This window comes from Lissotriton vulgaris, chromosome 1_2 (genome assembly GCF_964263255.1).
Source record: "Lissotriton vulgaris chromosome 1_2, aLisVul1.2, whole genome shotgun sequence".
Classification (NCBI taxonomy): Eukaryota; Metazoa; Chordata; class Amphibia; order Caudata; family Salamandridae; genus Lissotriton; species Lissotriton vulgaris.
The window spans coordinates 172,398,597-172,404,596 of NC_141686.1; positions in this window are offsets into that span (position 1 = coordinate 172,398,597).

The following is a 6,000-nucleotide window of genomic DNA, read 5'->3' on the forward strand; positions in this document are numbered from 1 at the left end:
TATTATTATTATTATTAAGTGGGTAGAGTAGGCAGAGGTAGCATGAGCAATAGGCATGGGGCAGACTAACAAAAGGTGAATTGGATAGGAATATTGAGTCTTTCATTTATTGTTATGTTATACTATTTAATATTGAATGGTGCACCTTATCTCCCATGAGCGTATCCAGGCGCTGGAGCAGAAGCGAGGCCTAGTGGTGCTCCTAGTTGAACAGCCAGGCCTTCGGCTTCTTGCGGAAGTTGAGAAGTGGAGTGGCAGTCTTGATGTGTTGAATAGGTACATTCCAGTTGTTGACGACGATAAATGAGAAAGCGTGCCTTCCTGTCACGCTTCTGCAGAGGTGAGAGATTTGTGTGAAGGAGAGAGCGGATGAGAATAATTGTCTGGAGGGTTGGTGGAGTTGGAGTTGGTCATCGAGGTACACTTGTCCTGGTTTGTGGGGGGCGTTGTAAGCATGGATGAGCAGCTTGAATTTGCAGTATTTCCTGCAAAGTTGTAAGTGATGTGGATGCTTCTGGGGACGTCTATGGTGAGTCTTGCAGCAGTGTTTTGGATGGTCTAGAGATTTTGCATGAGTTACTTGGAGATGCAGACATAGAGTGCGTTGCCATAGTATAGTCTTCTGGCGATGAGGGTCTGGGTGACCATACATCTTGTGTACACAGGGAGCCATTTGAAAATCTTGCAAAGCATTCTGAGGATGTGGCAGCAGGATGTGATGGCAGTGTTGACCTGTTTGGTCATTGTGAGTTTGCATCAAGGATGATGCCGAGCTTTCTGGTGTGGTCTCTGGGAGTGGATGTGGGACCCAGGTCAGGTGGTCATCAGGAGGAGTGTCAGAAGGAGCTCTTACTTCTGAGGTTCAGGATCTCCGATATCTCCGTATTCAGTTTGAGGCAGTTCTTTGCCATCCAGTGGGCCACATTGGCCATGATGGTGGTGAAGTTGGTCCTGGTGGTGTTTTCATGTCGGTGAGAGAGAGGAGGAAGCAATGTTAATGCCATGGGTTGTGATGATGCAGGCAAGAGGTGCCATGTTATGTTATGTTATGTTATGTTATATGTTGTCTTATATAGCGCACGGCTACTCAAAAAGAGTGTCCCGGCGCTTGTAGGCAAGCTTCTTGCATTCAGAGGTAAAAGTGGAGAGGCTGACTCATTGTGTCCTGTTGGAGAGGAAGGAGGCGATCGAGCTCAGAGTGGGCCTTGGATTCCTAAGTCTGATGGTGAGGGTGCCATGGGAAATAGCAATGAACGCTGCTGATAGGTCGAGCAGGATGAGATCAGTAGTTTCTCCTGGGTCCATGATGGAGCATTTATTGTCTGTTGCTCCTCGGAGTGCCGTTTCCATGCTGCGGTTGCTGTAGCACCTTGGCTGAAGGGGGTGCTGTTCAAGATGCTCAGAGAGCTGCTTCTTAATCTTTTTCTCCAGGAGTTTTGTAGGAAGGGCAGCAGTGAAATGGGCCTTTAGTTACTGAGATCTTTTAGGTTGACCAAGAGTTTCTTCAGGACGGTTGTAACCACATCATGTTTCCAGCTGTCAGGGAAGTTTCCGCTAAGGATCGAGGAGTTGATAATGGCGATGAGCTTGCCACTGAGCAATGTGCTTCCCAGGTTGTACATGTGGTGAGCTAGGGGTCTGTGGGGGACCCTGAGTGGATGGTCTGCATAATTCTGGTGTTGTCATGTGTGGTAAGGGGGCTCCAGTTTGTAAGAATTTATGTGCTGCTGGTGGTGGTCGGGGTTGCTTGATGATGTCCTCTATGGTGGGTTGGGGTGCAAAGTTGGTGTAGGCCTTGAGTATTTAGTTTGGAAAAAAGTAAGTATGGTCATCACAGAAAATCTGTGAAGGGGTGATGGTGTTGGAGGCTGCTGCTGGGTTGGTGAATTCATTGTTGATGTTCATGAGTTCTTTGCTGGTGTTGGAGCAAAGTTCCAATCTGAGCACAAGGGGTGCTTTATTGGCATCTTTGATCTGTGTGTGGTACCTTCTGCGTGCGAATTTGGTGGTGTCCCTGAGGGTGTTTTCTCGGCTGGTTCTCCATCTTTTTTCCAGTAATTTGCAATAGGGCTTGGAGTTTCTTTGTTCTTCCATGCTCAAGGTTTCGATCTTCTTCATGAGGCCAGGGTCTTGGCACAGTCTAAGATCTATTTGCTGGAGCTGGATAAGTCATACTGTAGATCGCCTGTTAGGATAGGCTGGATGGATCTGAGGATGTGAGTCCAGTTGGCTCCTGTTATGTGGTTTCAGTTGCGGCTAAAGTTGATGATTGGCTCTGGTTTTCTGGGTGAGGTGTATGGATGTTGAAGCGTATGAATGAGTGGTCTGTCCACGTGAGCGGGGTGAGGTGGCAGAAGGTAATCTTGTTGCCGGCTGTGAAGTTGAGTGTGTGTCTGGTGATGTGAGCCAGGACTGTTCGGTGGTGTTGCAATTCTATGGGTCATTGAGATGAATGCTGAGGTCTTATGACGATGGGAGTGAGGAGGTTTCTGAAGATGGTGCGTGGTCCTCGTGGTCAGTAAGTGAGGATGTCTGATATGTTCAATTAAGAGGCTGAAATTTAGTTGAACATGCAAGTTTTCCATGAGCGTGGTTGGCTCTTTCATTGAGGTTGTAAAGGTGATGGTGTCTTTATGGATGATTGTGAGGTCTCCTTGCAAGTATCAAGGACCCCCTTTGATTGGATATAATTCCTGGGACAGGGTAAAACATATAATGAAAAGCAACAATCCCAGGCAATATGTAACGAAAGCAATGTGAAGAAAGATTTCAAAGGAAAATTATTAAAAAATCATACATTTTAATTGTTTCAACAAATAATGTTTTTAATTAGACACAAAAGGCCCTTTTAATCAACGATTGCTTCTTTAAATAATCGATCACATTACTGCAGCGTTTAACCTCAGAACAAGGTTCAATTTTAAAGCTATTAAGCTTTAGCGACAATAATCTCCAGATCCGGAATTTGTTCAAGTGCCTTGGATTCTATACATTGGTGTGTTTGATGGTAATGTCCTGGCAAAGACACCTGTGTCGAAACACGCGTCGAAGAAACCATCGCTCATTTTAATTAACTGTTGATCTTGTAATGAATTTTAAATGTACTAATGAAAGTTATTGACTGCTGTTTTTAAATACAAACATTATTTGTTGAAACAATTAAAATGTATGCTTTTTAAAATAATTTTCCTTTGAACACTTTCTTCACATTGCTTTCGTTACATATTGCCTGGGATTGTTGCTTTTCATTGATTGTGAGGTCTCCTCCAGGTTTCTGGAGCCTGTTGCGATGGACAATCTTGTTGCCAGGGGGATGGCCATTGAGATGGAGGGTGTGGGTGACAGGCTGAACCATGTTTCATAATTTCATCTGGTGTTGAGTGCTAGCAACTCAATGTAAGTGTAGGGGTGGTGGCTGAATGGACGAGGATCAGTGCTACTGGGCACGGTACAGTCATGGAGGGGTGCAGATGGGCTTGCTTTGGTGCACCAGCAGTTAAGTCTCACAGTGGCTGCAATTAAATAGGTCATAGGAGGGGAAGAGGCACAGGGGGTAAAGAGGGGAGAGAAACCACAGCTGGAGAAGGCATATGGGAGAACAGGTAAGGAGAGGGGGATGGGAAGGCAGTAAAAGTGTGGGTAGGAGGGGGGCCCTGAATCAAGGGGAGAAGCGAGGGTGACAGGAGGAGCAAAAGCAGAAGGAACAGAAAGGCAACCGAGCGGGCACCAATATGAGCACAAACGACTGGAAGAGAGCATAAAAATGCTCATAGAAGATGGAGCAATGCAACAGGCAGAAGAGACAAGCAGCCACAAAAGACAGGCTGGCACAAAGACAAGCAGGTACAAGAAACAACACTAAAGCAAAAAAGCACAAAAGAGCATAAGAGCGGAAAAGACAAACAGGAACAGAAGACAAGTGAGCACAAACACAAAATGGCACTAAGCATAAGGGAACAAAGAGCACAAAAGCCAGAGAAGGCAAATGGGCACAAAAGACAAAACTGGTCCAGACGCCAAGCACAGAAGAGCACAGAATGCAGAGTGCAGAAGCAAGAGGGTAGAGGTGTGAATGAGACCAGAGAACACAGTGAAAGCAGAAAGAGAGGATAGAGTTAAAGAGCATCTACGCTGGGCTTCGTGGCAACCAGGTATGAAAGGTCCTTAGGCTGTTCAGAGGACCAGTCAAAGGTAAGTGGAAGCTAGGGCCTGAGCTCAAAGGAATGCAAAAAACGTAAGAATGGGTGGCCACAAAAAAAGAAGGGTTAAGGAAGATGAACTGGAAATTTGGAAGTGTGCCAATGTAATTTGACTCCTGTAATTAATGGATGACAAATTGCTTGACGGCACAGCATTATGCCCGTTTGCTGGCTCACAGGTTAGTGTACCCGCATGAGACTCTGCTTGCTCTGCAAACTTGCACTCCCCTATGTGGGAACCATAGTTGATCTCCCTTTGCTGGTCTTTTGCAATGTAGTCTGTGTAGTTTCTGGGCTAAGCATTAGTTAGCGCTGTTACTACACTAGAGCTTAGAAATGGCCAATTTTACTGTTATTGGAGACTTTAATCTCCATTTGGAATCCCAAAATGATCATGATATCCTCAATTTATTTGGGGATATGGCAGTGTGTCAACCACTACAGTGAGTTTCAGGGCCCACACATGAGGTGGGACATCTCCTTGGCACCGTTTTTTCCAACATCCCGCTCTCAGAGATTTCGACCTCACTTTCCATGGCATGGACTGACCACTCGCTTATCCAGTTCTCTGTACACCTAGCAGGCCCTAAATCACAGCTTTATAGGAACCCTCTCATCAAACGCCCATGGCACAAACTAGTGCATACCAACTTCTGAGTCACTCTCGGCACGTTAAAACCAGCATTGCTGCCAATATCGAGTTGGCCAAGGACTGTTTCGGGAGGTGGGTCAACCAGGCATTACAATAATCATGAAGGAGGGAAGAGGAATTCAAGTCCATTCAGTTCCCCTGAATAGGTACCGTAATAATCAAGAAATGGGAATGGACACTGGTATCTACAATAACCATTGGTTATGTTTGACAACCCTCATAGACGCTGTGATTTTAATGTTGCGGTGTATGTTTTATCCGCCCCTTCTCTAACGTCATGGCATAGTCATCGGGTTGTCAAATAACGTGCTATATGCCTGCCTCACCCGAGGCAACCTCTGGTGAATGTAGAAGTGTCCAGAAATTATTGGGACAAATCCAGAAGGATAATGTGCAGTGCCAAAAGAAGTTCATAAAAAACAGTGTAACACCAAAACCAAAATTTATTATAAAAAGGTGGACACTGTGAATTAAAAAGGAATAGTGGTATATTCGGTAATCGAGTTACTGGATTAGTATATGTCTCTATAGGTAGGTCGACATGTTTCAGCTCTATTGGGCCCGTGAGGGTCTGTAGAGCTTTCGTCAGGACAAAAACAAAAAATGATTGATACTCACACAACTTGTGAAGTGTTCAATTAGTTGTATGAGATTCTCCGATTCTCCGATTACCGAATATACCACTATTCCTTTTTAATTCACAGTGTCCACCTTTTTATAATAAATTTTGGTTTTGGTGTTACACTGTTTTTTATGAACTTCTTTTGGCACTGCACACTATCCCTCTGGATTTGTCCCAATAATTTCTGGACACTTCTACATTCACCAGAGGTTGCCTCGGGTGAGGCAGGCATATAGCACGTTATTTGACAACCCGATGACTATGCCATGACGTTAGAGAAGGGGCGGATAAAAGAAACACGGCAACATTAAAATCACAGCGTCTATGAGGGTTGTCAAACATAACCAATGGTTATTGTAGATACCAGTGTCCATTCCCATTTCAACCAGGCATTAGACATATGTATCCCAGCCAAACAGGCATACCCAAAGAAAGCTCAAGCTGACGTCTGGTTTGATGAGTCACTTATAGCAGCTAGGAAGAACTGTAAGATTCTGGAACGGGCTTGGAGACGCTCATATGATTCC